Raw genomic sequence first — 11,014 nt, forward strand, 5'->3', positions numbered from 1 at the left:
ATGATTCACAGTGTCTGGGGCTGTTTTCAAACACGTGGTCCCAGTAATGACTGCTCACGTTGGGAAGCTTCAGGACTTGCGTGTGAAGGCGAAGTAATGTAGCACGGGGGAGGCTGCCTGCATGTGCTTCCCTGGGAGGACTCTGTCGCAAGTGATTAAGGCCTTGTCTCTGGGGAGATAAAAACCGAGCAAGGAGGACCACGGCAGGCAGTGGACTTCACCAGGAACAAACAGGCTGAGGGCCAGGGTCACGTCCAGCCCACGTGGTGAACATTGGGGATTGGGTGGGCACAGTGTATGATGCAGACACAGGCCCTGTCAGTCAGCTATCATCACAATAATGCTGCAGAGCAACACACGGGTGGGCAAAAATAGGTTAATAATAAAAAATACAATAATTAATAAATACATAATAATCCTATATAATAAAAGGCTAATATGCAAATAGACCGAACAGCAGAACCACCAGTCACTATGACGCGCACTGACCACCAGGAGGCAGATGCTCAGTGCAGGAGCTGCCCCCTGGTGGTCAGTGCGCTCCCACAGGGGAAGTGCCACTTAGCCAGAAGCTGGGCTCACAGCTGACGAGCGCAGCGGTGGTGGCGGGAGCCTCTCCTGCCCCTGTGGCAGCGCTAAGGATGTCCGACTGCCCGTTTTGGGGAGCGGGCCTAAGTCATCAGTCAGACTACGCCCTAGGGCTCCCGGACTGTGAGAGGGACCAGGCTGGGCTGAGGGACCACCCCTGAGTGCACGAATTTCGTGCACCAGGCCTCTAGTATAAGAATAAGCTGTATGTTTCGTGTACTCACAATTGTAAACCTACTTTTGCCCACCCCTGTATATATTGGGGTACAATTCACAGACAGACAGGCTCATCCTGGGAGGCACCCCTGAAACAGCACTAAGTCAGAGTAGAGTTCTGGTGTTTGGCTCAGCCTGACTGCCAGCAGGTGCCTGCTTTGGGGAGCAGGGGTCCCTCACCGGGTTCTGCTTTGGACTGGAAGATATTGACGCGGTGAGTCACTTGCAGGATGGGTTTGGAGATTAGACCACACCCAAACTACCTATGCTGCCAGAAATGCCTTCGCCACCGCAGCCTCTGCTTCCTGGAGCTCCCCTTGCAAACCTGGCCTGGCACCTGGCTCTGAGGGCTGGGGAGGCAGCACACCCTCAGTTGCTCCCTCGGGTCAGCGGATGTGAATGCCCCTTGCCATCATCGCTTTCCCCTTCCATGCACCTGCCAGGGTGCTCACCCTGCAGCCCTAGGGGACGCACCCTGTGCAGTGGGTGAAGTGTGGCCGCTGGTGTGCCTGCTGCAACGGTTTAGCCAGCCCCACCTCTGAGCCCACCCAGCACCACTCTCCGCTGGGAGCTTCTTATCAGCAAGTGTGCAACGGCCTGCCTGGGCCTCACTCCTCTCAGTCTGTGCTGTGGGGTCCCCGGGAGCCCACCATTTCTGCAGAGGTGACAGGATCTGCCTCACATCTGTGGCTTATGCTCAAACCTGGCGCCTGAGGGGGTGGGTGGGCAGGGTGTGTGTGTACATACATGTATGTGTGCTGTGCATGCACCTACATGTGTGTACCTGTACGCACATGTGTACATGTGCATGTGTGTGTGCACCTCTGCTTTATTAACCCTCAAATGCACACTATTATATTTAATCCGATTTTGATAATTCCCTGCAGCTGTATTTTGTCAACACCATTGTGTTTGACCACCAACTATAATTTGCGTGTGTTGATGGCATTTCCCGAGCTGCTGCTGGGGATCTGTGGGCTGGTCAGTTGGGGAAACACTGATATAGACCAAACATTGAGTAGCTCAAACTCTTTATGATTTCTTCAAGCAACCCATCATCCCTTCCCTGACACTGTCCCCAAACGAGAAAGCATTTTATTTGAAGAATTCTGAAACTTTCCTTGAGATTAGAGGGACAGGCCTCAGAAACCAGGCTGGAAGGCCCTGGGATTGTGGAAGGGGCATGGGCATGGGGCACAGAGCAGCCTGGGTGGGGCACACCCATGCACACTGGGTTCCTGTCCAGATCCTGTGCATGGGGCAGGCCCCACGTCTGCTTTGCATCAAAATGTCTGTTCTCCTGACTCATAGGGAGTGAGTCTGAACACTGTTGTGTCTAACAGGCAATTGTTTTGAATGATGCTGCAGAGATGTGCCAACTGAAAGGCAAGATTCCCATTGTGATTACTGAACAGAGACGTGCAGTAACTCAGCCTTCTTTGGGAAAGCTGCAACATTGCCGTGGCTTCAGTTTCTCCCTCTCTCCATGGGGGCACTGAGAGAGTCCCACAGGCTGGTATGTGCAAAACTTTGGAACAGCAGAGCACAGGGGTCGTGGGCTGAACTGTGTCCCCAGGTCCCATGTTGAAACCCTAACCCCTGTCCTCAGAATATGCTGTATTTGGCCCTGGCTGGGTAGTTCAGTTGGTTAGAGCACCATCCCAATATGATGGTGGTAGGCTTGATCCCCAGTTAGGGCTCATCTAAGAATCAAACAATGAATGCATAGTAAGTGGAACAACAAATCAATGTGTCTCTCTCTCCTTTCCTCTTCCTCTCTAAACATCCTATATAATAAAGAGCTGATATGCAAATGGTTGTCACACCCTCACGCTGTCACACCACGATGCCCTCACGCCGTCACAATCCATCACCAGGAGGCTGTGTGCACAGCGGGCGCATGCGGGTGGGCAGGGCTGAGGCACGCGCAGGTGGGTGGGGACTTGATGCTACGTGCGCGGCGTGAAGGCGGGTCCTGGTGGCTCTGCGCGGCGACACTGGGGGTCCCAGCAGCTCCACACGGCGAGGCCTACCTCTTTGGAACCCCCAGCTCTGGTCTATCTCTTTGGGGTAATCCATCGAGGAGCCCCAGATGGGTGGGCAGGGCCTACCTCTTTGGGGCGATCGATTGTGGGGCTCCCACACTGTGAGAGGGCACAGGCCAGGCTGGGGGACCCCCCCCCCCTCAAGTGCATGAATTTCATGCACTGGGCCTCTAGTCAAAAAATAAAAGAACGAATGTGACTGTATTTGGAGATGGGTCTTTATAGACATGACCCATCACTGGTGTGGGCCTTAATTCAGTCTGACTGGTGTCCTTATAAGAAGAGGCGATCAGCACACAGACACACAGAGGGACGACCACATGAGAACACAGAGAAGACAGCTGGCTACAGGCTAAAGAGAGGCCTCAGGAGAAACCAGCCCTGCAGACACCGGGACCTGGGGCTTCTGTCCTCCAGGCTGGGAGAGAACCACACGTGGTGGCTCGAGCCCCCAGCCTGTGCCATTGTTACAGTGGCCTCGCAGACAGAGGCCGGAGGCGCTTGGCAGTGAGAGCTGCTGCAGTGTCACGTCTCCGGGACTCTCAGATGTTTGAAGTGTGCACTCCATGGCCTCAGGGCACCCAAGGCGCATTCCTCCTCGCTTAGAACTTTCCCTGCCCGTATCTGAAAATGCATTTTGAAAGGCAAATGTGAGCGTGCTTTGCTGCTGTGGAGAAGTGCCAGGGCATCTGCTTTGAAAATTCGCGTGTGGTTCTGTGCCGGCAGCACTGGCCTCGGCCTGGGGGAGGGTCAGCAGAGCCCAGCTGCGCCCCAAGGCCGGAGATCCAGCATGAGGTGTCAGCACGGGGCCCTGCTCCCCGTACCCCTGTGCACCACTGCTCAGCTTGTGCTGGGGACAGAATGAACCCAGTGCCTTTGCTGGCGGATTTTATCCGACCTTGTCTCTGATTCCGTCGCTACGTGCAAACAGCGATGACGCGTGTTTGGGGTCCTAGGTGCCGAAGGGCAGACGAGGGGCTTGTTTGTTCCTGCCAGTGTGTGGAGCCCAGTGGCTGCTGCCCTTGCCTGTGAGGCTGCCATGTACAGTGGCCCGGAGACCCCCAGGGAAACCGTGTGCTCTCCACCAGCTGCTCCTGGAGCAGTGGGGGGAGGCCTGGCCAGGGCAGGAGATGAACGTCTACTAGGGGCGCTGAGGACTTGGGAGCCGGCCCCCAGCCTCTCTGGGAGCTCCCTCCATCGTCCAGGATGACATGAAACCACGGTCATCTGGGAGGAGCGGTGGTCAGAACTCTGGTTCCCGAGTCCGGCGGCTCACAGGGCCTGGCCATGTTCCCTGTCACACGCACTGTGGACAGATGGGGGACAGAGACCAGGAACGAGCCTGCAGCTAAGAGGCAGAAGAGAAACCACAGCAGGGAAAGAGAAGCATCCAGGCTCCCCAAGAAACGGGTCTGGGACCGACCGGGAAGCAGGACCGGCTCTGCTGTCAGCAAATTAAAAGCCAAATGACACCGAGAACGTAGTTCAGACCGACCCTAATGGGACTGCTTTCCTGCCAGGAGGCTTTGCGGGGATCAGGAGAGATAAGCCGTGGAAAATGGAGGGATGACGTGAAACCACACTCCTCTGCACCCACCTGGCGGAGGGGCCAGTTTGTGATTTGGGCTTGGCAGAGGAAAGGGCCAGTGAGTTCGTAAAGGTCTGAGTTATGGAGAGTTCAGAACACAAAGCGTCAGGACCTGCACGGTGCCCGATAGCGCACTCTGCAACAACAGCTTCACCCTGCACGGGGGTCGGGGGCACTGAAAGGGTTAAAGAGAATAAAACGGGGCAGAGAAAACTTGTTGTGCTTAGCAGATATCTTGCAGAAAGCTCGCAGCCTTGAGCACCGCATAGCTCAGATAACCAGAAGACACCTGGCATGGTAGGAGCCAAGGACGGACCCGACCTTACGTCAGCAGAGCGGTGGCAGCCAGCAGAAGACAATAAAACCCTGCCTCCCCCTTCACTCTCCGCTGATTCCTTTGTTGGGCTCAGCCCACCTGCAGCCAGGTGCCTGGAATAAAAGTTCTTTTGATACCTTATGGCCTCATGTCATAGGTGCCCGCCCCCGCCCACTCCGAACCTTTCAGATACGATTATAAACAGGGCTTGTAATGGGCGTAGCAGCTGTAATCAAGCACCATTTCCAGCTGCTGAAACCCCGTGCCGAGGAAGTCCCATGTCTCACTATCTGTCTGGTGGCTGGTGTCCCTCAGGCCGCCCTAGCTTGGTGGGCAGGTGGCAATGGTGGGCGTTACAGGTGTGCGACCCCTTGGAGCCTCCGGGGGCTGGTCCAGGGCCTCAGAGGCCTTCTCAGACTCTGTGATCCGGGTCTCTTCCAGGAGAGCAGGGGAGGGTTCGAGGGGGTGGCCTTCCCTGCCACTGCCTGCGGGCTGATGGGCCCACTGTGAAGGCTCTTTCCAATGGACGGATGGAATTCACTCATTCATCCACTCATTGATTCGTTCGTTTGTTCACAACAAGTTTGATGGGGCCCCAGTGAAGGAGACCATCAGCCATTGCAAATCGTCAAGCACTTGACGGGGAGGGTGAGTGCGGGGAGGGGGACAGTTAGATGGGGGTGGGGGGTCAAGGGAGGTGGGGGGTGGGGATGGCAGCACTTTTGCTCTGGTGTCAGGGCTGTCCTGGGAGGGGCATTTAAGAGAGACAGAGTGAATTGGTATCTGGGACACCCTCTGAGCGGAGAGCAGGGCAGGGTAGGTGCCTAGCTGGGCATGGGTTGGGTGAGTGGCCGTAGGGGTGGGCGGGGAGGGTCTGGGAGAGGGCTGGTGGGTGGAGGGCAGATCCTCTGTGGCCTGGAAGGTGCACAGAGGACCCGGCCTTTTTGGCTGAAGGGTGCCCCGCTCGGATCGGTGGACAGGACCCACATTCTCATGAGCTTGCTGCGGACATGCGATGAGGTGGGGGGCCTGGCTGGGAAGGGCCTGCCCCGGCAGGAGGCTCCCGAAGGTGTCCTGGGGGGTCTCCAACCCAGGAACCCTCCCACCCTTTCCTCCTGCCCGAGAACATCCGTGTCCTGTTCCCTGAGCCTGGTGGTGGCGCCTCTCCCAGGAGGAGGCAGAGAACATCTCCGCCGCAGCCTCCCTCCCACCCCAGCGCGGACCAGCTTGCTCTCCTCGCTCGCTCCTCGCTCGCTCGTCTGCCTGCTTTAATGACGCACACAGGCGGCAGCAGCACATCGGACGCACATCCGTTGTCATTGTCTCGCTGTTGAGCTCCTGGGGAGGCCTGGCTCCTCCTGGCGATTTCCTGACTCTCTTCCCTCCCAGAGAGCCCTCTCATTTTTTATTTTTTTTGCTGCCACGGGGGCAGGAGATGCAAAGCACAGTCCCCACCTCCCTTCACAAGAAAAGAAATTCAAAGTCCTAACCTGGCAGTCCCAGCTGGGTATCCCCGTGGGCTGCCAGCACCCGAGCTGCAGGGGATCGTCGGCCTGAACCGGCTCCCACCGTCACCGGGGACAGCTGGCGTCCTCCCTCACCTCCATGGCTCTGCAGCGGGGCCTGTCTTTTCTGAGAACCAGCCCCTCCGGGTGTCTCCTCAGATCTCTCTGAGATGCATTTATACTCCAGGCCCCAAGGGACAGTGTCAACATCCGTGACTTCAGCTGGGATCGCAGAGTTGGCAAAAAAGGCCAGCAGCTCATCACAGACAGGGGAGGCAAGTGATGTTCCCCCAGCTTCTTTAAGTCCAGGGAATGCTATGGTCTGGCCGGGGTAGGGCTCTCGGGGGGCTGGGTTGGGGAGGCCGCTCTCCCCAGTGTCCCCGGGCTGCCTGCCACCTCCTGGTGACCACCTGGACCGCTGCACAGCGCACAGTCACTCCCTGCCCCTCAGATGCCCGCCCCTCAGGGCGGGAGGGAGGAGAGGGGCCAGGGCTGGGGTGGTGCCAGGACTGGGCACACACGATGGTGTGTCACTGTCCTTGGGCTGCCATCACAAAAGACCACAGGCTGGGTGGCGTAAAACAACGGAAATGTATTCCCTCTTAGATCTGAAGGCCAGCAGTCCTAAATCAGTGTTGGCAGGGACGCGCTCCCCAGGAGATCCAGGGGACGTCTGCTTCATGTCTGTCAGCTCCCGGTGTTACTGGCAGTCCTGGGCTCATCCTAACTCATCACAGCTGCAATGATGCTACTTCCAAATAAGGTCACAGCCACAGGTATCTGAGGTTAGGACAGGGACATATCTGTGTGTGTGTGTGTGTGTGTGGTGTGTGTGTGTGTGTGTGTGTGTGTGTGTGTGTGTGTGTCTGTGTACATTCAACCCACAACAAGGCCGTTGTCTCACTTTAAGAGCCAGACTGGATTCAAAGGCAGAGGGTGGACTGTGGGGTGTGGCTGTGGCTCAGTCCTCAGAGCCGCGTCACCCAGCAGTGGCCTGTGATGGATGCTCATCAGCGACATGTGAGGGAACAGCAATGCTGTTGTGCTGGCCCGAGGCCACACGGGCCGTCCCGAGGGGTCAGCAGGGCTGCCCATCTCTGAGGACGAGGGGCAGTTGTGGGCATTGTGTTGGGGACTGAGGAGCTAGGTGCTGTGCAGCTGCTCCCGGCTCCGTGGGTCCTGAAAGACGAGTAGGAGAACCCAAGACACTGCTTCCTTGGCCGCTGCGGGGACAGACGCCGAGACTCAAGACCTGGCCAGCAGTGTCCGGGCCCCGTCCCATCCAGGGGGCTGCGCGGAGTGTCCAGGGAAATCGTCCAAATGCACCTGCACGAACCTGGCACCAGCTGCCGCCCGGGGGACGCTGAGTGGAGCTTCTGAGGGTGAATCCGGCTCTTCTCACAATGGGAGGCAGAGGAGACCTGGAGGAGGTGTGGGGAAGGCTCAGCCCAGGGGCATGAGGGCGCCATCACCCTCCACCGAGTGATGGACAGGTGTTGCCCGCATGAGTGTGGACAGGGCCGGGCACTGTCCTCTGTGGACGGTTCTGCCCTCACGTGCACAGCCCGTTCACCAAACGGGCCCATCCCAGCCCCTACAGGGAAGGCTGGAGGCAGAGCCCTGCTGCCAGCTGGCCACATCCTGCACATTTTCATTGGCTCGGGCAGTCAGGGTGGCCTGATGGACAGACATGGGGAGTCCTCCTCTGGGGTGGAGGGTGCCTCCCTCCTTCCTGCCACCAGCCCCAAGGTGAAGCCCCCAGGCTCAGGGGACACTGGGGGCAAGATTGGTCTTCCAGAAACATCTGCAGACCCTGAGAAGCTCTGACAGCGTCCTGGGAACTTCCTAACCCACAGGCCAGCCCAGCATCACCCAATGGGGTGTCCCCATGCAAGTGCACCCCTGGGAAACTAAAGGCAAGTGGGAGACGCTGTGGGGTGGGGTACATGTGCTTCCTCTTCTTGAAAATGGACACCAGGGTTCCCACGTCCCAGTGAACTGCCTGGCCCAGAGGAGGGAGGGGCCTAATAAAGGCATGTTGTTGTTGTTAATAAAAGTGTTGTGCCCGTTGGCGTGCAAGGTGACCTTGAGCCGTGGCTCTGTAGGGCACTGCCACTCTGTTGCCTCCTCTCCCAGCCGGAGAGGATGGGGCCTGTGCTGAGCCAGCTCCGCCATGGCTCTGGGGCCGCGGCCTCTGCTGCTGTCCTTGGCTGGTGACTTCCGGGGCTCGCGGGACTCACTGTCACAGGCCAGAACTGCACCCTCCAGAACTGGTTCTACTGAGTACAGGGCCAGGCGGGACAGAATCTGAACACGATGTACCCAGGAGTGCAAATGACCCTGCTCGAGAAAAGGGAAGGGCACAGCCACAGCCGGAACTGGCAGCCCCTGCACACCAAGCCGGCTGGCGTGGAAAATTCCCCTGCCCGGAGTCAGCTCTTCTGTCTCACTTTAGAGGGGGTAGGGCGGGGTGTCCCTGTGGTCTCACTCGGTCTAAGGGACAGCTGCTCCTCCACCCCTAGCCAGCAGACCTCCCTTGACCATCCAGCTGTGGCAAAATGGGGAGCCCCCTGCCGTGGTGGCCCTATTTTCCACCCCCCAAATTTGAGGAACAGACTTGGACAAGCCAGACAGCAGGGGGCAACACCAGGCACTCTGCCAGGGCCCATGTGGACACGGGTGCTGGGGTCTGAGGCTAGGACCGTGGGAGAGGGGCGCCCCTGAAGGAGAAGCACAGAAGACCCGCTCTGCTCCCGCCCAGCCCCCAGGACAAAGGAGCCTCCTTCAGGGGAGGCGGGGAGGCCCTGGAGGGACATGGCTCAGTGCAGGGAGGGAGGCCTGTGCGTTTCAGCTGAGAGCAGGGTGGGGGGGCTCAGTCTGACTGGTGGGGGCCTCCTGGGACAAGCCCTATGCCGCCAGGGCCCAGCCGGTGCGCCTGGAAACTCAGAGCCCCAGGTGCGAGCTGCCCAGCAGCCGGGCAGCCATGGGCAGAGACTTGCAGGAAGCTGCCTTCGAATGGAGCAGCTGGAGCTGGAGCCTGGCAAGCTGCCGTACAGGGGCCGAATCCTGATGTGGGGGTGGGCCTCTGCCCGGGGCTGGCCGGTGACGCTCACAGTGCTGACGGTGCACAGCAGCAATTAACGTGGGCCCAGTTCCGGCCAGTCACCCCTCCGCTTGTCAAAAATACACACTGACCCGGGGAGGACAGGCAGCCAGGACCCAGCTGAATGTGTTCGGAGTCGCCCCCGCGGCTCCAGCCGCCAGCTGGGATGCTACCTTCCCGACTTCAGGAGCTCCTTGATGCCCTCCCCCTCATCTCAGCCATCCGAGAAGGTTACATCTGAGTCAGAGGAGATGAAAATGCTTCAGATTTGAGCCGCCCACGCATCTTTACTTCCACCTCTGAGGTATTGTTTGTGATATTTAAATGAGCCTATAAAGACGCGCTCTGAATGTAAGCCCGCTGAAAGGCGAGGCCGTCCCTGCTGTCACCAGCACAGTTCCCCCGGACCCCACTCTCCTACCGTCCAGACGTGAGAAAGCGTACAAAGGAAACAGCAGTGTTAGATGGTGCACATCTCACATGCAAGATCCCTCTCCCGGCGTGTTAGCCCACAGAATGCTCCTCCAGGGTCTGAAACGCCGATGGCTGCCCCGTCTTTCTCTCCCGCCCCAGGGCTGGGAGGACAGCTGTTTCGGGGACTCGGTAGGAAGTGAAGAGTGGAGGCAAGCAGGTGGGACTGGGGAGGGAGCACCTCCTTGCCTGGTGTCGAATTCTCTAGACAGCGGCGAGGCCACCTGCTGTTGCACCCCGACAATCTTTCTTATTCCTGGGCGTGATAGAGACCACGCTTGCAGAAAGGGCGTGGGGCCCTGTGAGCTGTGCGCAGAGGCTCTGTGCTGACCTCTCTCTGACCAGGCCCCCCCTTTCCAGGGACTGTCTAAGGACAGCCCAGCCTGAAAGGACATTCCCTAGAATGTCCACGCCTCTCCTCCCAGAAGACCCTCACACCCCAAGCAGAAAGCACCCCACTTCTCAGGGCTTCTCATAGCACAGCTCTGGAAATGACACTTAGAAGTTTATGAAATAAGACCAAAAGGCAGTTTCATTTTTAATTTTTTTGAGGAAACTCCATACCGTTTTATACAGTGGCTGCACCAGTCCGCGTTCCCACCAGGGAGGGGTGGCAGGAGTGGAGCTGAGTGGTGAGGAAATGCCCACCAGGACAGATTTCAGGCGGGGCAGCCAGCACAGGTCAGTGACTGACCCCCATGGCCGGGCCGGGAGGGCGGATCCAGGTGTGCAGCCCCAGGTGAGTCCTGGGCACACCAGGCCAAGAGGCTCAGAGCGTCCCTGGGCTGCCCCGGGCTGGCGGGAGACTTTACAGCGTCTTGGAGACCTCCCCCAACGGCATATGTGTTCTGCTTGCGTTGACCCACCATGATAAGCCAACAAGTGGTTGCCCCAAAGTTAACTCCTGGGGTCCTTCAATGCAATCTCATGTGGGAAGAGGGTCTTTGCAGGTGTCATTAAGTTAAGGATCTTGACATGAGACCATTCTGGGTTACCCGGTGGGCCCTCAATCCAGTGACATATTGGGGTTCTTATTACTTAGGGAGAAGACGGAGAGGATGTTGGGGTAACTGGCAGTCTTGCCTACATCTGCCCTCATGGTTGCTTCAAGGATTTTAGACAGAGGAGGATGCATTATGGCGCCCTCCTGTTCTGACCCAACCTGCTCAGAGTCCATCTCTG

The 11,014-nt window shown here is 58.2% G+C and overlaps 1 long non-coding RNA gene across 1 annotated transcript; it reads right to left on the minus strand.

Annotated features, from left to right (window-relative positions):
- Positions 1-5,474: 5,474 nt before the first annotated feature.
- LOC132229928 (uncharacterized) lies at positions 5,475-9,773 on the minus strand. The gene is made up of 3 exons (XR_009451757.1): positions 9,454-9,773; positions 7,595-7,679; positions 5,475-7,481 (listed from the first exon to the last, which is right to left on the minus strand). It is a non-coding gene; the product is annotated as an uncharacterized LOC132229928 (long non-coding RNA).
- Positions 9,774-11,014: the final 1,241 nt, after the last annotated feature.

This window comes from Myotis daubentonii, chromosome 3 (assembly GCF_963259705.1).
Source record: "Myotis daubentonii chromosome 3, mMyoDau2.1, whole genome shotgun sequence".
Classification (NCBI taxonomy): Eukaryota; Metazoa; Chordata; class Mammalia; order Chiroptera; family Vespertilionidae; genus Myotis; species Myotis daubentonii.